The following is a 22,681-nucleotide window of genomic DNA, read 5'->3' on the forward strand; positions in this document are numbered from 1 at the left end:
CGTTCTGCGAGCTCGCCTTTGCTGCTGCGGCTGCGACAGAGTCGGCTTCTTTCTGCGCTGGCTCGCTGCGAGTAGGAATAAAAAGGCGCGCCCTTGCTCAAAGCGTTCGCGGAGTTGCTACGCACGACGGGAAGCCTCACGGGAGCAGAGAAAGACAGAGTCATTAGCATTAACACTCGTGTGTATCCGCTAGCGAGGTCCGTTTCGGGAACGCTGCTAGAGGCGAAAAAATTCAAGGCGTATCGCGTATCGATGGCGTGGGTTATACGTACCCTAAACAAAAACAAAAAAAATAAAGGAAGAAAGAAACAACAGACTTGTAGAAACAACGACATTGTAGAATCAGACTCAATAAAACACAGTTGAATATGTGGCAAACAGTTACAACCGATGAACGAGCTACTAACAATCTTGTTTTTTGTTGTTAATTTTGCTCGTGGGTAGAAGATTATTGCGGAGGTGACCTTGGCTGTCACTAGGCGCGGATGCCTCTTTGAACGCTTGAAGATGGCTGGGACATCTTCAGAAGAAGAGTAAGGAATGAATCGACGCCCGCAGCACTGAAATAAAAAGCTCTGGTGTTTTGTGAATGTCGAGATGGAGACGTGTGATCACGAATAGAAACGAACTTTGAATTTCTGAGGCTTTCGTTGAAGCCCCGTTATCATTAGGAGGACCACCGTGTACCAATGTTGGTAGTTAATTTCCATATTATTATCATACGAGAAAGAGACGCAGCAACCGGTTACGAAGCGCATATATGTTCACATATATGCTCATATGTTCAACGCCGGCGCCTTAAGGCGCCGGCGTTGAACATATGTTGTACAATTAGAGCTTGCTGGTCCTCTTGTAGAGCCAGGAGCAACTGCCGCACTTCGGTGACCTGAGGAACGACTAGACAACGCCCCATGGGTACAACACATACATGAGTCTGACATATCGGATATGCAAAGGAAGAACTGAAGAATGTCGAATGTCCCTTATTGGTAAATTCGATTCATCATGCTTGTTAATTGCCCAATTATTGACCCCGCCATCTTGAAATTAGGTAGAGGTGGGAACTCTACGAGCTAACACATATCGCAATTGAGCGTGGCATTTTTAAGGGAACCGGCTTTTTTTCTTGTTATTCTTTAGTGTTGGTCATGTCGTTTACGGACATTTTCCACGTCGTAAAACGTACAAACCCAGCATATATACACGGACCTTAAAATTTGCTACCCAGTCATTAGAGAAATAGAGAGAGAGAAAAAAAAGGGGGAAAGGCACAGACTTTAGCCCAAAAAAAAAATAAGGTTCGCGGTCGTGCGCAGAGGCCAAGGGAAAGGACATTTAAAGAGATAGAAAGGGAGAAAGACGAGTATAGGTCTATTCTATTCAGCCAAGTTTCTCTGCACCTCCAGCACCTATTAACAACCCCGTGCCCGATTGCACTGGGTGCAAGGCAAGGTGCCGCCGCGGTGCAGTGCACCCTTGGACGTTGCAGTGAGTGGACGCCGCCTGGAGGACCAAAACTGGCACCACCTTAAATCTTCCATATGTGGTGCTGTGCACATTTTCTGAATATGTATAGAATAGCGGGAATAGGTGGGAATAGGTGCTTAAAATGGAAGTGGCGCACGTCACTGTAACAGCCTATCTCACAGTTCCTACACCGCAGGCAATGAACTAGCGCTCCGAGTGCCTTTAGCGCACAGGTCCGTTGTGACCACTGTCCAAGTATTATTTTTTCTTCTTCTTCTTCTTCTTCTTGTTTGTGTGTGCGTGTGAGAGTTCTGACAGCGGCCGGTTGTCCAGTATCTTTATCGTCTATATGGTAAGGTACGGAGAAGCAGGAACTGTGTACTTAGCCAGGCCATTAGTTTGGCGTGTTGCGATGCGGGAAATTGAGAATCGAGCTTCACAGTTACGGAAAGTCTCTTGGCATTTATGAACCCAGCGTTTCCTCACAACTACATCTTCACGCGGTATTCGCCGCAATGCGGTGAATTCGCAGTATTCGGCAATAACGTTAGTGGGACAGATACCCGGTCTAAAATTCCGTTTCTCGCTGTTCAATACACCAAGAAAAAGAATCATGTTTAAACGTTCAGAAACGTAGGTCTTTTTATTCCGCTGTTGAATGCACGATTTGCGCATTTTAAACAGCATACACTACTATACAATTTACCGTTGATTACATCGTACGTCGCAAGTTAAGTACAGCAATCAGGCTGGCAGAACATTCTGAAACTAAGTTCTGTCTATCTTGCGGCACAGCCCGCCTTCAAAATTTTGACATGGAGCGCTCCGATATGCAATTTACGGCTGTATGCGATCCTCAATTACGCTTCGAACTTACATTCCCGTCATCATAGCACCTTTCTTTCTGCGTTTTTTTTTTTAGCTTTGAAATCTCTTGTTTAGTTAAATATTTGGAAAGACGATCAGAGATTGTAAAATTGATTTTTTAAAACAAGTAACAATAAAGCGAACATGTAATATTTGCATTGTGCTTCTTTCGCCAGCGACAAGCATGATAAAAGTCTTTTGCAGTTAGCTGCTTGGGGTTCGTCAGCGAGTTACCCCCCCCCTCCCCCATATGGCGCAAGGTATTCATACAAGTAAACCAAACAATTGCGAGTTTGACGCGAGCCTGTGTAATGACAGAAGCAAGACGATGGCGACGGCATGACGTGAGAGCTTCGTCTTTACTGCAGTGAAGAAAAGTTACGGTCTGTTACGTCACAACCAGGGTCAATCCAGAAAGCGGTAAAATGTCGCACAGCGTCTTTGTGGATTTATCTCGTAGCGCCATCCATCCAAATGCTTGCTTTACACAACACAACGAATAAAAAAATTGTGGCCTGATGGTTAGAGCAATGGACTGCTGTGTAGTGTGAGTCCAGAGGTTCGATCCCACCGTCGGACACTTTAATTTACTACTTATTCTAAAGCCCTAACCAAGGCGAGACCAGAACGCACTGACCTAGTTACCGCGAAGGGCCTGGGATGAGCACTCCTTCTTTCAATGAAGTCAGTTTTTCTATTCTTTCTTTTTTTTTTGTAGAGGTGCGATGGGCGGTAGATACGAGTCCAGAAAAGCGCGTGTTCGGTTTTCGAACAATTGTGTTGTTTTTTCACTCTTTCTTTTTTTTTTTCATGTAGCGAGCAGACTCGAGCGTTCACGTGCTTGTGGCCGTCGACTTCGATGCCGCTGCAATTGTATCCCGAAAGAAGTGCCGAGATAACCTCCTCCTACTTCTTTCCAGGTTAACCGTCCCCGACAAATCGTTTAGAGCCCTGATACCCAATGTCTCGGTTTACTGGTACAATGACCAGGGTGCAAGCATTTTCCGAAAATAGAAAGCACGTTTATATAAAGCGTTGAGGAAACCTCAACGAACGTCGCGCCGCTGGTGATGTTGTTGGCACTCACTGAGACTCTGCTCCGCAGAAGGTTTCGTCGTGCCAAAGTGCGGGCATTTAGCTGGTATCACTTTGGTAACACGATGCAAGGAGTACGGCGTTTAGGTCCCCTCCACTCGTAAGCGGTGCAGAGGCGTGGCAAGGCGTGTCTTGGATTTCGATGTGTACAGGGTGAATGTTTTTACGATACAAGATGGTTTTGCACTCTCATCAAGCCACGTCTCCCGGCATAACTTGTACTGCACGCTTAAAGGAGCCACGTCGAATCCAATAGTGAGGAGGCAACAGGTGTTAGTGTGTTTAAAATCTGCACTGCAGCAGTTGGTCTGTCGGCTACTTCGTATCTACTATGGCAATGTGGCTTGTACTTCGTTAATTGCTATAACATGAAGACCATAAATTGCTCTGGAGCTGATGTTTTAGCAATTACATGACGTAATAAAGAAGCGTCAGGTAGGCACAGCAATAGTGGGTTATAGCCTCCAAGGCTGCTTTAGAATCAAAGCAGCTGCTTCGTGCACTCGTGGTGAACAGTTTCGCAGCTTGAATGGGACGATTCTAGTGCCACTGATTCCCTGTTGGCCCTTCTTCGTTGGTCCGAGTGGCACTTAGCCTACGTAATTATCACAAAGAATGGCCGAGTGGGCGAGACAAATGACTATAAATAAATAAAATCGAGTGGAGAGAATCTTGCCATTGTTCATGTTGCTGCGAAGCTCGGATTTTGTGACTGCAGCTTGCGTTGCTCAATCGTTGGTCCACAATTTTCGGCATAATCGACGGAGTTATTTTGGAGCACTTCTTTTTTCTTCGCACTCGCAACGAACGGTCCTGTAGCGAAATCCGCGCGGCCAATTTACGCCACGCTCACCTGGCGACTCACGAGCACCCCGACGACCGCAACGTGTCGCTCGTACAGCTGTCAGCGTGCATGCGAAACCGCGAAGCACCGTAACCTACACGGGTCCGGTGCAAACTGCAAGGAGCGGTAAGGCGCGCGCAACAGCTGCAACCGCTGTAAACGCGTAGCACGGCCATGTATAAAAGTGGGCGTGCGTCCGGGGCGTCGGTTGCCCGGGCGTGAAAGAGGAGCCGTTTAATCGGTCCCCGCGCCCTGTCCGTTCAGTTCCCGTGTGAAATTAAGGAGGCCGCAGCGGAGCGGGGCGTGTTCTGCCGTGTAGCAGGGAACACAGCGCCCGATGCAGCGAAAGCCCTTCGCTGCGACTGCGCCTTTGACCGCCTTCACCGCCCTTTATTCGTTTTCGTTGTCTCCTCGCTCAACCGAGCGTGTCGACCGTGAGGAGAGAAACACCACGGCTCCGCGTGCGCCCGCTGTAGAGGCCCCGGTACGCATCGCTGCGTTGGTCCAGTGTCTTAGTAGTCGTGAGCAGTTATGGCATAATTTTTTATCGCTTCGAACTTTGCAGCATCCGTTAAAGCATGGAACGTTATAAGCCTGTGGGTAAATCGAGTCGCATATGGCCTTCTTCTTTTCTTTCTTTATTCGAGCGATTGCCGCAAAGCATATATATAGTTAAAAAGTATGAGCAGAAGGGACTTGAAGGAAGCGCATACTGGCATGTGCCATGCAGGTACTGCATCTTGGCGCATTTGTTGTACGTTAGCTAACGACTGTTGTCCCCTCGTATATTATTAGTGTGGAGAGTGGTAGCGCGAATCAAAAGAACAGGCCCACTAACACACCAGCGTAGACATGACTTACCGACTAGTCCAATTCGCTACCCTTTCGGAATACAGGGCCTTCCTGAGCATCTTGCACCTCAAATACGCCGTACCATTGCACAACGGCAAAAAGGTGATGTGTGTCCGCCATAGGCGCACAAGCCGCGGTTTCGAAGGTCGTGCAGGTTTCGAAGGTGAAAGTAATGCGTTTCTTCACGCTCGCTTTCAAGAAGTAGAGTGTCCCCGCGAGGGCACGGAATATCCAGAGAGAGAGTTCTACGCCTTTTTGATTGCCGTATTGCGAGACGCCGAGTTTTCGAACCATTGATGAAGCAGCGGGGTTGATAACGCAAGAGACGCGTCTCAGGTGAAACAACTGCCGACTAGGCGCACCAGGCTAACCCCGCCTGTCGCAGTACCACCGCCGCCACCAGGGTTGCCAATTGTAGATATCCAGATGTCATTCGTCCTCTTAGGTTATTTTAATTTATCTTGTTATTATTTCTCTCGTTTTGGTTAAACCCGGACGAACGGATGCAGGCGCGTCATCATCATCATCAGCCTGGTTACGCACAATGCAGGGCACAGGCCTCTCCCACACTTCTCCAACTACTCCGGTGATGTACTAATTGTGGCCATGTTGTCCCTGCAAACTTCTTAATCTCATCCGCCCACCTAACTTTCTGCCGCCCCCTGCAACGCTTCCCTTCCCTTGGAATCCACTCCGTAGCCCTTAATGACCATCGGTTATCTTCCCTCCTCATTACATGGCCTGCCCATGCCCATTTCTTTTTCTTGATTTCAACTAAAACGTCATTAACTCGCGTTTGTTCCCTCACCCAATCTGCTCTTATCCCTTAACGTTACACCCATCATTCTTCTTTCCATAGCTCGTTGCGTCGTCCTCAATTTAAGTAGAACCCTTTTCGTAAGCCTCCAGGTTTCTGTCCCGTACGTGAGTACTCGTAAGACACAGCTGTTATGCACTTTCCTCTTGAGGGATAATGGTAACCTGCTGTTCATGATCTGGGAATGCCGGCCAAACGCACCCCAGCCCATTCTTATTCTTCTCATTATATTTCAATTTCATGATCCGGATCCGCGGTCACTACCTGCCCTATGTAGATGTATTCCCTTACCACTTCCAGTGCCTCGCTACCTATCGTAAACTGCTGTTCTCTTCCGAGGCTGTTAAACATTACTTTAGTTTTCTGCAAATTAATTTTTAGAGCCACCTTTCCGCTTTGCCTTTCCAGGTCAGTGAGCATGCATTGCAGTTGGTCCCCTGAGTTACTAAGCAAGGCAATATCATCAACGAATCGCAAGTTACTAAGGTATTCTCCATTAATTCTTATGCCCAATCCTTCCCAATCCAGGTCTCTGAATACCTCCTGTAAACACGCTGTGCATAGCAATGCAGATATCGTATCTCCCTGCCTGACGCCTTTCTTTATTTGGGTTTTGTCGCTTTCTTTATGTAGGACTACGGTGGCTGTGGAGCCGCTATAGATATCTTTTTTAGCGTAGGAAACCGGTTAAGCTAAACTAATTAGCCTCCCTGCCTTTCCTTCTCCACTTTGTCCTTCCTACCTTCTACAGAACTCCACAGCCCCTTGAACTATCTCATCCATATTAGTAAGGATATTACCGGCTTTGTCTCTTACCGCATACATCTGCTTTTTGCCTATTCCTAGTTTCTTCTTCACGGCTTTTAGGCTTCCTCCTTTCCTGATAGCATGTTCAATTCTATCCATATTATACTTCCTTATGTCAGCTGTCTTACGCTTGTTGATTAACTTGGACAGTTCTGCCAGTTCTATCCTATCTGTAGGGTTAGGGGCTTTCATTCATTGGCGTTTCTTGAACATATCTTTCGTCTCCTGCTATGGCTTACTGGTACCCTATCTAACCGAGTTACCACCGATTTCTATTGCACACTCCTTAATGCTGCCCAGAAGATTATCATTCATTAGTTCAACACTAAGGTCCTCTTCCTGAGTTAAAGCCGAATGCCTGTTCTGTAGCTTGATCCGGAATTCCTCTCTTTTCCCTCTTAACTCTAACTCATTGATCGACTTCTTATGTACCAGTTTCTTCCGTTCCCTCCTCAAGTCTAGGCTAATTTGAGTTCTTACCATCCTATGGTCACTGCAGCGCACCTTGACGAGCTCGTCCACATCTTGTATGATGCCAGTGTTAGCGCAGAGTATAAAGCCTATTTCCTTTCTAGTCTCGCCATTCGTGCTCCTCCACGTCCACTTTCGGCTATCCCACTTGCGGAAGAAGGTATTCATTATCTGCATATTATTCTGTTCTGCAAACTCTACTAATAACTCTCAACTGCTTTTCCTAGAACCCATGCCATATTCCCCACTGACTTGTCTCCAGCCTACTTCTTGCCTACCCTGGCATTGGAGTCGCCCATCAGTATAGTGTATTTTGTTTTGACTTTACACATCACCGATTCCACGTCTTCATAGGAGCTTTCCAGTTCCTGGTCATCATGACTGGATGTAGGGGCGTAGTCCTGGCGCCGTATAACGTAAAACTATTCCAATGTGTTTTTATTCCAAAGTCCTGACGGCAAATTTGCGTAACCACCTACGCGACCATCAGGCGGTCACCCGCAGGATTGTCTCAACAGACCAATCAAACGCTCTCCTCGTTCATAGGAGGTCACTTTTGTTTCCTTGAAAAACGAATATCATTGCCTACACTGAGCGGCTGGACTTATTTAATTGGCTCACAAAAGGTGAGGAGCACGCTCAAGTGGAGAGGGATCCGATGGGGCCGAACCTCTGCACTGACAATCGATAACCGGATGAAGAGGGTGGTGCCGGTGTCTGCGATTGGTCCGCTTTCCCTTACTTAGCTTACGGTGGCTTGTCGACAATCGCTGTTTCATGCAACGGAAGCTTAAGAATGAAACTAAAACGGATCCTCAGCAAAGCAGAGTTGGCAGAACGAGGTCGTAAACATGCCGATAGTGCTCGGAAACGTTACGTCTTCTAATAAAAAATTTTATTGCACGCAAATAAGCCCATGCTCTCGGCAGGTGCGAGTAGCCAGTGCCTGAGAGATCGGCGGCAGCCATCTTTTATTCCTTTCGGAACGGGGCAGCCTGCGGCAATTCCGAAGAAAATTCAGTTTTTTTTTTTGGCATATTAATGCATCTTTAACGCGTAAACGTCACTTTGACGCGGTGAGTTTTTGCGGTTTTGTGACGTCGCGCGACAGGCAGGTGAAGGGGTGCAGCCTGAAAACTTTTGGCCAATAGCCGAGGGCTAATGGCAAAAAGGCGTCGAATCAGAAATAACAATTTTTCTTTTGTTCGGTCAAAACATGCATAATCAGTGTCTACACGTCACATCAGATGGAGAGCTATCGCGGTTTTCGTGACGTCGCGTGACCGACAGGTGAAGCAGGGGTGCTCCAAAAAAATTTGCACCAATCGTGGAAGGCCGATTGCAGGATTGGAATATGAAAGTTTGGAATAGTTTTCGTTATAGCACCCCGGTTTAGCAAAGCAGAGAAGTGGCTGCATCAGACGGCTCGACTGATAACTGTAGAAGCGTCATCCAAACGGACGGAATTATTCTACAAGGAGCACGCGGAGCAACCACGCTTAGATTCCGCAACAACTTCAAGTTTATTTACTTTCAACCTGTTATAAACTATATAAACAAAAATTGTGAAGAAGGACTGCAGTCTCTGCTAAAGCCCGGTGACGTCACCATCAATGGAACTGTGGTAATTCGTCTGGAAACCAAACGTTTAATAGGGTCATGCAATCTAGATGTATTCGTCTGCGAATACATTGTTACAGTCGTTTATAAATTTTATTAGATTAGCCTGCGGAAAGCCACGAAGGTCTCATGCTAGTAAGAAACTATAGAATTGTAGTAATGATGCTCGTTGTAATTCTGCTGCTGATTGTGCTGGTGATGATTGTCGAGGTGGTGGTATAGGTACAATAATCCGAAGTACCAGTAACGCTGCACAATAAACTTCTGTTTTAGTGAATAATTTGGCCTTGACAACAATTTTATAGTAGTCATAGTGGTCCAGTGTTGCATAGTAGCGCTAAGCGGAACGAGATATTCGTTACCCACCAGCAGAAGGCGTAAAGCAGAAAAAAGTCGGCCATGTTACAGAGAAAGAGTGAAGAGTAGTAGTAGTAGTAGTAGTAGTAGTAGTAGTAGTAGTAGTAGTAGTAGTAGTTGTAGTAGCAGTAGTAGTAGTAGTAGTAGTAGTAGTTGGTAGTATAGTAATTAGTAGCAGTAGTAGCAATAGTACTCGTATTGGTAATAGTCGCAGCAGTTAGTAGTAGTAGTATTACTAGTAGCAGTATAGTAACAGTATTAGCAGTAGTTAGTTAGTTAGTTAGTTAGTTAGTTAGTTAGTTAGTTAGTTAGTTAGTTAGTTAGTTAGACAGTTAGTTAGTTAGTTAGTTAGTTAGTTAGTTAGTTAGTTAGTTAGTTAGTTAGTTAGTTAGTTAGTTAGTTAGTTAGTTAGTTAGTTAGTTAGTTAGTTAGTTAGTTAGTTAGTTAGTTAGTTAGTTAGTACGGTAGGTGATGTGGAGGGGAATGAATACGGAAAGAGTAAATGACACCCCGTTTATTTTCTCTTCATTCCACGGCTCGAAGGATCGCGAGTGTTTGCAAGCGACAGCGCGCTTGTTCTGCACGACGTGGAGGACACGGTTTGCCAGCGCGTACGCTTCCCAGCTGCGCGATATGCGGGCTGAGCCTCTTTCTCGGCTCTCGCGGCCGGCGCCACACTGTGTGTACACAGAGCGCCATCGCTGCGCCCGCATATAGGCCTCCCATCCCTTGCGGGTCGTCGACGGGATGACCGGCCATAAGAGGAGACACAGAGAGAGAAAGAGAGGAAGAGAAATTCTCTCCGGTGCTACCGGCAACAACGCATCTTAGAGCAAACAGAGCAGGCCTCGCCGAGATAAAGGTCTTCGCCTAGTCCGCGGTTCGAGGAAAAAAACGCAGAAACCGCCGCTATCCGCGGCCAGAGGCTGTGGGCAGCGGGCCGTATATTGGATTACCAGTTCTTTCCAACGGCGACGTAGCCCTTTCCGGCTCACGTTGCGATGAAGAGAAGCCGAGATGCGTCCTTGTGTCAATCAGCTCAGTTCTCGCCTTCTTTTTATTTTTCGCTGTTTCGCTTTGTCCGATAACTTCTCTGCTCAGCTTATTATACCGATGATACTTGCGCAGATGCCACTGAGAACGCACTTGATCGGTGGACAGAAGCCACGATTTGCTATCTTCCTCCTTCCCATTCATCGTCAAAACTTAGTCCCTTCACCTTCGCAGAATTCACTGGCTCACCTTTGCCGTATCCCACTCCAGGTTATTTGTGAATAGCCCTACATGACTTTACTCCTCAGTTTTCATATTCATGCAGCCCTCTTATACCGTTATGGATGCGTTTCCATCATTTCAACAAAGAAATTATCACCTCCTCGCGGATGCATTAGTGCTGAAGGGTTATTTAATATTATACACTGGGATCTTTAATTTTCTACCCAAGCCTTACCCCAGAACGTAGTGGGTTAAAATCCCTGCCTCGGCGGCCGAATTTCGATGGAGCTTCAATGCAAGAACATTTGTTTAATCAGATTTAGGTGTTAAATCTGATTAAACAGTATGTTAAAGGACCAGATTTCAACATTCATCCAAACCGCGCTATTATGCAACATCTCTTATTGCCGAAGTTCTTGCATTGTGACGTTAAACAGCGCTTGTTCTTCGCACTGCATCGATTTGATTCCGCAGGCTTCCCGCGTCGTTGCCGCAGAAAGTCCCAAGAGCAGTCCTGCATTTGCTTGAGTCAATCAGCTCTAGCGAACGCTAGTGACACAGCGGTGAACACTGCAGTTCACATGTGACACAAGCGTCCATTAGCGCCACGTCTTCTCAACTTCTCTTCGTCATGTTTCACCTTTTATGCGAAGCATATTACGAGGGCTCAACCCAGCTCCTCAGGCGCGGCGGTGACCATGAAATCACGTGACACCGTGACGTCACGACAGAGGAGAAGTGGCTTTGGCTCAACTCTTGCAAGACGGGCTGGGTGGGAATCGAACCAGGGTCTCCGGAGTGTGGGACGGAGACGCTACCACTGAGCCACGAGTACAACGCTTCAAAGCGGTACAAAAGCGCCTCTAGTGAATGCGGTGTTGCCTTAGAAACGCGCTGTTTCTAAGGCGTGCGTCTCTTGCTCAGGCGCACATTTCGTTGCCGCGCCGAACGCTGCTTTGCTCGACGCTCACCGCGTCCAATGCGGGGCGCGTAGTCGCTGCCCTGTAGCCCATTGTCTTACACCCCTTGGCGGGTCGACGGGAACGCTGTCGCGTTCCACTCTTGAAGGCGAAGAAGTAATGCATGAGTTGTTTCTTCGTCTAGCCGAACCAAATATAGCCAAGCAACAGCAGTTCACCAGGCTAAACAGTGGTTCAACAACTAAAATAAAGGCTAGTATGCTTCGCATCCTGGGCTTAACCTTACCTAAGCCACAGCCATTTTTTTTCTTTCCATTTTTTCTTTGTCTATCCTCACCTTCCATCAATTTTGATTCACATAGCCCTTATCCCAGCAATGGCTAGCCAGCTGTACTGCAGCTAATCTTTTCCTCTATTTCTATCATTCTCCTCCTGGACTCACCGCATTGACTTAGTGGCTAGGTGGCGCTCTGATGCTGAACAAGATATTTCTACAACAAAAACATTGATTCCCAGCGGAGGAAAAGAACTAGGAAACAGCAAGTATGCGGCCTGTATGGTGAGCAACATGGCAACAAAGAAGGTCAAGTGGAAAGTCATAGAGGCTGAGATAATCTCACGGGTGGCGGCAATGGAAAAGAAACCTGCTATGAGTAACTACTTACGAGGAAAAAACCAAATCAGGAAAGAAACCATTTATGATAACCCAAAGGGACGCTCATTACTTTTCAAAGCGAGATTAGGATACCTTAAAACACGCACTTATAAAGGCAAATACAACAAGGAAGAAGAATAATGTGCCTGCTGCGGTAAAGGTAGGGAAACGATGGAGTATGTTATGTTGCAAAAGGACTTCTTCTTGGGCAAGTTGGTGCTTAGATTTCCTAGGTATACTTTGTGGAGCAAAATACATTTCTGGAAAAGGGACAGAAGAAAGGGAGACAGTGAAGCGCCAAACTACCAACTGTTTAATGACAGCCTGAACAAACGTATAGAAGAAAATACAACTTCCGCTCATGCGCAGGGGGCCAAGGTGTGACAGAACAACGTGGTCATGATATCATGCTTTGGATGAAGCACATTTCTGCGGAATATAATACGATAGATGTATCGCTGACACAATCAGACCCTTTCTTTTTAATATAAAACGCCGTGGTCGAGTCCCTCCTACAGAAGCTGAGAACTACCGCTGCGAGTGGGAAAACGCACTCGAAGGAAAGGGAGCGAGTAAAGCCAGAAGTAGTACCTTATGTGCACCGTGTGAGCCATAACCTCAAGAAGGTTGCTACCAGATATGGCATTCCGGTTGTCTTTTCGGCTCCCAATAAGTTAGCTCAATTGTGCCCCCGGATCACACGCGATGGGCCGCGGGGCTGCCAGAAGCAGCACGCCAAACATTTCAGGGACTGCGTTGAAGGGGTGGTCTACGAAATACCCCTAGATTGCGGCAAGTCATACGTAGGACAAACGGGACGTTGTATTAATGACAGACTGAGGGAGCACGCTAATAGCATCGGCAAGAGTGAGAACGCGCATCTTCCTGCGCACTGTAAAGCCTGTCGTTGTAGGCCATGCTTTGAACGAGTATTGATTCTTGGCAGAAGTAGGGACCAAACTGCAAGGGAGTTGTTGGAAGCGTTTTATATTAAAAAGAAAGGGTCTGATTGTGTCAGCGATACATCTATCGTATTATATTCCGCAGAAGTGTGCTTCATCCAAAGCATGATATCATGACCACGTTGTTCTGTCACACCTTGGCCCCCTGCGCATGAGTGGAAGTTGTATTTTCTTCTATACGTTTGTTCAGGCTGTCATTAAACAGTTGGCAGTTTGGCGCTTCACTGTCTCCCTTTCTTCTGTCCCTTTTCCAGAAATGTATTTTGCGCCACAAAGTATAGCTAGGAAATATGTTATGTTGGAATGTGAAGATATGCGCCACTTTCTCGTCTTCCTTCCTTGTGACAGCTCGCGCTTATAGTCATTATGCTGCACTGTCCCCGAGACCGGCCTACTTTCGCCAGTAATTTCCTCATAAAAGCTTACCCTACGTAGAAACTGCGCAACGGTGCACCGACTCCATGATTGCCCAAGTTAGCAGTCTTTAAAAATTTCGTCACCGGAATACAAATGTCACGTCGTTTTAGCATGCATCACATGACATAGACATAGGTACATAGTCATAGGTATAGCACGTAGTCGACGACGACGTCACAATCCGTGTTTATCTCGCTTACGCTCGTCCGCTACCGCTGTAGAACCCCACAAACGCCACTTCGTGAGCTCGCGTCGAATGGCTATGGCGTTGCAATCGTGCTTTTGCCGCCATACATTCGTCTTCAGCTTGGTCGTCGTCTTGCTCGTCCCACAACGCGTACGCTCGCGACCCGCACACCCTGCAGCGGAGTGATGGGAGGAGCTGCTGGCCAGCGAGAGCCTGGAAGATCAGCTGACTCTGATTGACCGGGCCCGCAGAGCAGCAGCCGCAAGCGGAGCCCTGGGCTGAGGGTCCCCAAGGGTCCCCACCCCAAGTACCTCCGACCACTCGGAGTCTCTCCGCAGCAATTTCACTGCAAATAGGTTTTCAGCACCAGCACCACCCCTAGCACACAAGCACAACTACTCAGTTTACACAACCATGTTGGTTCACTTGCTATCGCTTTGCGGTACCCCAAACAGTGCTGGAAAGCCAGCTACCTGTAAAAATGCTTCGATTCAACAGCGCGTGGAATCTTCATCCCGCTTCCCGCTTTCCCATTATAGGATAGCAAACCCAGTGCGACCTGCTTAACCTCTCTGCCTTTCTTTTTTCTGTCTCTCTGAGTATATCGTCGCGGGGCCGCGTCACCTGGGCGAATAGCACGAGGATATGCTTTCAAGACGCAAAATAAGCTTACGCTTTGCTCTTCTCTTTCGTACTTCCCCCACCGCGGAAAACGAAAGCGTCTGCTACGCGCAAGAGTGAAAGCCTCGATAAGAAAAAAGGGGCCAGAAAGAAGTAAAGATGGCAGTCGCGCGTGCCCGGCGAGTGGGTTGCGTAGTGACACCCGTTCCAGAGCTCGCAAGAAAAGGCGTCTCTGCCGTACGTCGCGCGCGAGCGAGGGAGGGACTCCCGCTGCGTATTTACGGCCCCGTTCCCCGAACGCCGCGAGAACCTGCTTTTAGCGCAACCCGCGCGCGAGTCTCGGGAGCCCTGTTGCCACGCATCTGGACCACCGCGATGCGTTAGCCGGGTCCCCTTCGGCTTACAGTCCCGGTCTTTTTTTAAATTTTCTGTCGTGTTAAAGCCGACCGACCACAAAAACATTCTTTCTTTTTTTAGAAAGTTCTGCAGAAATCATTGATCCTTTTTGCTAATATAAGTGAATAGCTGAGCAATTTTGGAAAGTTATTCGATTTACTAAAGGAATGATGCGCTCCAAGACCTACATTTGTTGCAGCAAGAATGTTGCTGTGGAATTTGTTATTTCACAGTGTAATTCGATAAAGAACAGAGCCGTTACCCTTCCCACCTGTACCGTTGAGTAGGCGTCTATATATATAAGCCGATTCGTCCAGGGTCTCGGAGGCTATCTACATATCAAGATCAAGGTTTTGCTGCACGAAAAAAACTAAATAATCAACTCTTTAGAAGTGAAAAGTGGTTCTTGTTTGCTCATACGTTTGTTTGTTTGGCAACTCTTACGCAGGAACAGCATGCTTATTTGCGGCGTTTAAGATAACTGGGTCTGGCTGCGCTAAACCATGGGGGAAATAAGCCGAAGCAGATTGTGTGTTGTCGTTGAGAGACGTCGATCCCATATACGTACACACACACATTCCGCCTCCACGCCTGCCAACCGGCCGGCGCCCACGCTGAATATGCCTCTGAGATTTGTTCCTTCAATTTCTTGTTTTAAAGGGTTGTCAACAACACTGAGCGTGCTCCTTCGCGCGCCTTCGAGCTGTGCATCTTAGTGGCGCCAAAAATATTCCTTCCTGTTTTCCTTGGTAGAGTGTACAAGCGCGACTGGACGAGGTCGAAGAAAGAAACAGATACACAGACACAGCGCTTCACTTTCAACTATAGATTTTATTTTCGCACGCATCGATAAATATGTACCGTGCGAGCGGAAACAAACGTAACAGCAAAAAAGAACGTTGAGTGGTACATTTCGTTGAACCGGACACGTGTGCAAGGCAAGGGAAAAATCTTTGTGACGATTGTAGTACATGTTCTTTCTTTTTTTCCCTTGCCTTGCACACGTGTCCGGTTCAACGAAATGTACCACTCAACGTTCTTTTTTGCTGTTACGTTTGTTTCCACTCGCACGGTACATATTTATCGATGCGTGCGAAAATAAAATCTATAGTTGAAAGTGAAGCGCTGTGTCTGTGTATCTGTTTCTTTCTTCGTCCTCGTCCAGTCGCGCTTATACTCTCTACCATGGATTCTAACCAACTAGCCCGCCAACGTGTTTTAACCTGTTTTCCTGCCTGCCTTGTAAGCGTTTGCCTTCGTGAAGAGCGAGTGACGTGGAGTGCGTTTCCTGTCAAAAGCGTTACCCATTCGGTTGAGGGTAATGATTCACATTATATGAGAAAAAATCCCAGTTTTGTCTGAGAGATTGCGGCCTACGTATTCACACGTATTTCGAAAGTAAACTTAAGTCCCGTCCAAAGCCAACGCGTTTGAATGAAATATTCACTTTTGGCTAAAACGCAACTCCAGAGACACGACATCTTATTTTTGTGGCAGAAAACTGTACCCCCTTTCGCTGTAATTAAAAAAAAAACACTGGCTCTTGCGCATTTTTTTTTCTACAGTGAGTCTGCATGCAGTGTATTTCGAGCCACAGTGTTACAACAGGCGTCTTCCTCTACTTTGCGAAAACGACTCGTGACAACATTGTAGCGGGTTGTCTGCTGCGATCGCTCGCGTTAGTTGTGTCGACCGTTCTAGCCATCGCGGGCTAAGATATAATTTGGCGTATTTCGCTAAATAGACATGCCCTGTCACCTTGTGAGTGGGCAAAATCGTTTCTCTCGAGAATGCAAATCATTTGCTTTGTTTGCGGCAGACTTACAGCTGCCTAGGGTGCGGATAGAAAGAGATGTGGCAAGTCGATTCGAACCGCCGAAGCCGTGCTGCAAACGCAAGTGAGTGGTGCAAGTGGTGCCCCCTTGCACTACTCAGGACATAAATATTGCTTGACAACAGGGATTCTAATTTGTTTTTTTCTGTTACTCTTATGTTCTGGTTAATTGCTGTCTCTTTCATTTCATCTCAGTTGCCTCCATCTGAAGTGAAGAGCCTCGCATGAAATCCACAAGTTTCGTAAAACTGTCCTTTTGAACTTACTCCATCGACTTATCTCGCACTTCCTGCACACTGTCTACCTACCGTCTTCTTATGAGAACTTCCATGTAGTTTCGGATATGTCTGAACGTGCGTAGCTGCCACCTTTAAGGTGTACTTCTCCACCATAAAACTCATTGCGTGGAGAAGCCTGCTTCTGGGCAAGCAATTTCTCTCGTTTTCCGAGCGATAGGCTCTCCATGGAAGATGGTCATTTATTCGCCTTTGCGAACAACGCAGAGCTAACAATAGCAACGTGTTATAAATAAGTTAATGATGAAGTAAACAACGAATAAATTGATTTCATATGCAAGGATCTCAGTTATATTTTCTTGATTGAGATGATTCTATTGCCCGATCTGGATATTGGATCCTTGTCTGCATTAAAAGCCAAACAGGATCTAATCCCTCGCGACGCATCTGCAGTGTGTGCATCGCATCCTCGGCACTCATTAACCCTGCAGCCTCTGGAAACCGGGAAGTACAATGACAAATATAGCGTGTAGACGGTAGCGTGAACACGTGTCAATGGGCAATGCAATAGTTTGAATCTTTTCACGAGCGCATTCCAGGCGAGTATCGGGCGCGTTAGAAGGAACTGCCAGTTTGTCAAAACATTAAGAATATATTGAAGAACGGGACTACAATGTCCCGTCATTTTATTCTGACGACTGCGCTTACTGGTGCTGCGTTATCGCTCAAACTTTGCATCAGGTGAAAGCACACCGCTAACCCATTCCACGGTCTTCGATTAGCTTTAAAGCCGTCCTCCTTAAGGATTGGGGCTTATACGGTCATAGCCTGGACGTATGTTTATACAGGTGGCTTTAAGAAGCTGGCTCCCCATTTTACAGGCCACTGTCTCAGGCTGGAGCGTGTGACCATGCAAAGGGGTGACTCGATGCCCTCTGTTCTAGTTTCATATTTCGATTCATACGTCCCCCTTTTCCCTGCAAATGCGATACTGTTCCATGAAAATGCTGTATATAGCAAACTCTATTCGTGCTCTTATGAAACTGCCTATCTTGCCGCTTACTCTTCGCTCACTCCATCTCGAGCTGGCTTCGTCGAGCCACATATGCCAACGCCTCGTACTTGCGGCCATGCTGGTGTTTATGAGTATCGTAAACGGTTATCAGTGTGAATGCACGCAGTCACCATGTTTGTAGCGCGACGAGCCTTCTAGTTAAAGACAAGTCTAACTAACAGGTTTAAAAATGATTAACAAATTTTTCGGAACAGTAACAACAAGATAGCGCGGACTTTTGGACTGCAACACTGTGACGACCATATTAAATTAGGAGATAAAAAATAAAAGTCCCTGTTTCATCCAAAAGGTGCAGAACCGATAGCTATAGCAATGTATTAGACAACTACATGAAGAAACGTTCGTAGTTTCATAGGCCTTTTAATTTTCGTGACCATTCGCTTATTAATTAAATTAACAAACATGGGGTCACACTCACACGTGCACATAAAAAACATGATCACATCTCACTCGGTGACCGCGAACAGTCGCTGTTGAAATGTTGGAGTAATGAAAAATGTGGGCCCAAAGGAGCGATCATTCGGATTGCATCTCGCTCCAACGAGTCTCCGAAACTTGACATTGTGTGACCTCCAACACTAGGCGCACGGGAGGACAGAGTGCGCGAAGCCCAGTCATCGCGGCTCGCCCATGCCTTGCAGCCGATGCAGATTACCTCCGTGGCACGTGGCCCGCGTATTCACTCAACGGCACGGAGTCGACAGCCATGCGCAGAAACGGCCGGGTTAGCATGCGTAGAAGAGGAGGGGGCACGCTTACCTGCCCCCCTTTCCCCCTAGCGCACAGCTCTGCCCCCTCCCCTCTACCCGCTCTAGGGCGCGTTTGATCACGTGACTTCCAACACTGAGCACGCGGAAGGATTGTGCGCATCTAGCTACCATCCTTCTCCGCTCACCCTTGCATGCTTTCCCTCGCAACCACAACATACAGTGCACGAGGCGCGGTCTTATCGCACTTTATACGAAACCTCACGGCGATGCCGCCACCGATAAAGGGCGGCGAGAATTCTCCTGTAGTCTCCATGTAATTGCTATCGCAATAAAATGCGAAATTGACAAACGTGAGCGCATGCAGTATATTCATGCATCTTGCAGACGAGTCAAGGCGTCGGAAAGCTCTATAGTTATGTATGCTACCCCATGATATCCCTGCAACGTAATTTGGTTGATCAGTGACCGGTGTCGGCGCAACATCGCCCAGAATGTGAGGGGTCGAATAACCTACAAACTCAAATAAATAAAATAAATTATTGCCATGAACTATTATGAGGAACGTCGTATCGAGGCGCTCCGGATTTATTTTTACCTCCTGGGTTTCCTTAATGTGCACCCAATACATGGTACACGAGCGTTTTCGCATTGCGCCCCCAACGGAATGCGGCCGCCGGAGCGGGGAGTAAACTGAGACCTCGAGCTCAGCCATTGGTGGTCAACCACGGCGGGTGGGACCGAATAGGCTCTGCCTTCAGACGTATAGATGTAGAGCCCTGGGGAGGTATTCTGTAAGAGTAGACCAAGTGGACGTATCCATTTCGTCTGCTGTTGAAGGTCTGATTTTGACGACCTCTTCGTTTGAAACTGTTAAAACATCCTTGTGCTAAAACACCGAATAAATAACACTTTAGAGGACGAGTTACTAAGGGGCCTTGCGTAACAGTGAAGAGTACGAAGACGTTTGTGTTATATGTTGGGCCAATGTCCCCTCAACGTTAGTGATGCTCACTATCCTCACAGAATGAAGCGCGACAGGGCCACTGCAAGTCGAACAACTGCTACACGCAAGCACCCAAGACTGCGTGCGATGTCACGCCGCTACGCGCCTTGTCGCGAAGTGTCGCATACGGGTTTTGGTAGAAGCGCACAAGACTCAAAACTACGCATATTTATCAAGAACTAAAGACGACGGCTAAACAATATTAGACAAGAAAGCACTTGCGCCTGTTAGCACCACATTTGCGCGTTCCATTCCATGAGTACAGTACACATACATACTCGGTAAACCGAAAAGGAAACGGGCAGATCATAATGATAAATGATAAAAACCGGCGTGCTGGTAAAAAACGGCCTGTTTTCAGCATAATGTAAGAAAAGAAAAGCTGTAATGCAAAAAAAAAGTACGAAGGGAAAAGGAAAAGCAAATAGTCCTGTTAGAAGCTCAAACAGCTAGCGTCGTAATCTCTTGTAGCCGATACGGTTTCTGCTTAATAGATAATAATGGGCTGGCTGGTGAACCATGATGATGGTGAAGCAGCGCACTTGAAATAGACGTGTCCGCGCACACGTGAAAAAGGACATGCACAGGTGCTGTACTGCAACCACTGCTTTATTGCTAGAAAACCCACCTTTTCCAGTATCACTTGACAAGCGTACGTGCTGTGACAGCAGAGTGGCGTGACGAAAAAAAGAAAGAAAAAAGCAAACACAAAACAACAAATAGAAGGATATGGCTTCTTATTCTTTTCTTTTCTTTTTTTCAGATTCCCGCTCGAGATAGAATCAAAGCCCAAGTTAGCGGCACGCTTTTTGAGAGAATTATATCGAGAGGCAGCTGACAGAATGATAAAATGGAGGTTTCAGATTAAATAACTTTAGCGAATAGAATCTACATTGGTGGAACAACGAAGTTCTACGTAGACGCGGTGAAGCCGGCCACAACAAGTGGGTAATCACGGTCATCCGCACGCGCTCTTAATTGCGGGCCTTGCTAAGGGTGCGAGATGGCGCAATGATCAACAGTGGGCGTGATAGCTTACGAGGAGTTAAATAGAGTGGCAGCGCATGCAAATAGATGAACAGAAGTAAAACGGATGGAGCGCTGTGATTCGGTTCTTTCAGTACAATGCCCTGGATGGAACTCTACCTAGCTTCAACACATATATATGCCCACCGCACCAATTGTTGGCGCTCTTTTGCATCTGTTACGTTTCGCCTACGACGCGCGGTAAAGCCAGCGCGGATGCAACGTACGCCGGAGCTTCGTTCCAAGCGGCGGACATTTTGGCCCGTTCGGAGCGGCCGCGAGCGCGCCCCGCCGAGCGCGTCCCGGCATCATCAGTGCCACGTGTCTTTGTGTGTGCGTGTGTGTGTGTGTGCCCACGCTTGTCAAAGCGCGGCAGCCGGGGAGAGGAGCTCCCCCAGTGTGAAGCGAGGAGGTCTGTCCGGCGCCGGCCCGGCTGATGCGTCACCTCCTTGTTCCAACGTGTCTTTCCGTCCGTCCGTCGCCGCTGTCACGTGGTGTAGTCCCGTGACCTTCCCTCTTGCTCTCAAGTCCGAGAGTATAAGAGCAGCTGCCCCCGGACGCCAGGAGAGAGGCTCCGATTTCTTCTGTTGAGTAACGTGCTCTCCCGTCTCTCTACTTCGGTCGACCTGACCGCCCGCTCTTTGCGATGCTAGAATAAACAAGTTGTTCTGTTAGCAGTCGCCTCATGCTTTGCTGGGACCTTCGGATGCTTCCAGTGTGCCCCAGGCCGCCAGGCCAACGCTACCCTTGGGGCTTACGACCCGATTGCAACAACGGGTGTCAGCACTGAGGTTCCAACAGCTGGTGGCCGCGCTGAGATTCCAACAGCCGGTGCCATCGGTGCGGTTCAAACACATCCTATCGGGAACTGATTCAGTTTTCTTCGCAGTTGCCCTCTCTCCTATACATAAAAAAAAAAGGAACACCGCCAAGCTGTGTTAGTTACACCAAGTGTTACACCATGCAAGTCAAACTTCGCAGGCAGTCTATATTGTAAATCTTTGGTTCACCATTCTTTCACCTCATTTTCGCTTTCGCGTGCTTCGCGTGGTGAGCATGCTTTAGGAGCGCTGCCGTTTAAACTCGGCAACTCTGGCGCGCAGCCCGGGGACCACGCTACGACGACGAGCCCGTTCACGAGCCGACCCTCGCTGACACTCGCGGTAGGCAGCTGCTTGCTCAGCTTCTTGCTGGGAAGACCACGCACCACTCGTGGTCTTCCCATAGTTGCAGCTGGGATGGAATGTGCGGAACCGCTAATCCAAAGCTCCGTCGTATATTGGGCGCAAGGCCCACCACTGGAGATACGGGCGCTGCAATCGTTTTGACACGATTGGATGGATCGGTTTGACGATTGACGTGGCTGCCGGCACTTGCTGTGCCGGCCGCCACGCACTCTAAATTATCGCGTTTAAATCGCTGAGCACTATTCGTTGGCCGCAAACCGCCAGCGTAACATTTGTTTCTCTCACGCAGGGTGGAATCAGTCGTCGATAAATACGGTGCCGATCTGTCTCGATCACCGATGAAGCACTGCGTGACAACTGTGTAAGATTCGCGTATAAGATAGCATTCTCACAGGGGGAAGGGTTCACTCCAACCCCTGTCCCCCTGTTGACCTCTTCTTTTCCTCTCCCGCTAGGTCACGTGACCCCTTTTTAGCACAGTGCGACAACGACGGCACAGTTCCACATAAACAGCTTCACTGTAAAAAAAATGATTCCTCCATTCTCTCAGTTTTGTTTCTCGAGCCGTTGGACCATGTCGCACTTGCGTTGAGTAGGTATTGCCACATCTTAAGAAATGGTTCCCAAATGTTCGGTGGCAATAAGCCTCGAACATTGTCTGCGTGTGTGAGTTAGCGCAGGTAGATGCCAAAAAGATGGGCCAAGTAAAACGTCGGTTACTCATTATTAAAAAGAAGTACTAAAAAAAATGGCCTGCGCAGGGATCGAACCTACGACCTTCGCGTTATTAGCACGACGCTCTAACCGACTGAGCTAGCAGGCCAGCGCTGCGGTCGCATCTAACTGGGCAAATTTTGACCGCACGCCGAACAAACGGGAATACTTGCTTTATTATTTTAGGTCCGCAGTTTTGAGCCGGTAATGGCACCATTGATTAATGCAACTTTTTATTATGCGAATCGGAAAGTCCTTGCGAGGTCCTCCTCTATGACACTAATGCTGTAAAGCATAGGAGGCACTGCATCAGTGAAGCTCGTTGC

The 22,681-nt window shown here is 47.6% G+C and overlaps 1 non-coding gene across 1 annotated transcript; it reads right to left on the reverse strand.

Moving 5' to 3' along the window:
• Positions 1 to 22,390: 22,390 nt before the first annotated feature.
• On the reverse strand, positions 22,391 to 22,464 carry TRNAI-AAU (transfer RNA isoleucine (anticodon AAU)). Its single transcript has one exon. It is a non-coding gene; the product is annotated as a tRNA-Ile (tRNA).
• Between the last annotated feature and the right edge of the window lie 217 nt (positions 22,465 to 22,681).

Source organism: Dermacentor albipictus, chromosome 1 (assembly GCF_038994185.2).
Source record: "Dermacentor albipictus isolate Rhodes 1998 colony chromosome 1, USDA_Dalb.pri_finalv2, whole genome shotgun sequence".
In the NCBI taxonomy this organism is placed as follows: Eukaryota; Metazoa; Arthropoda; class Arachnida; order Ixodida; family Ixodidae; genus Dermacentor; species Dermacentor albipictus.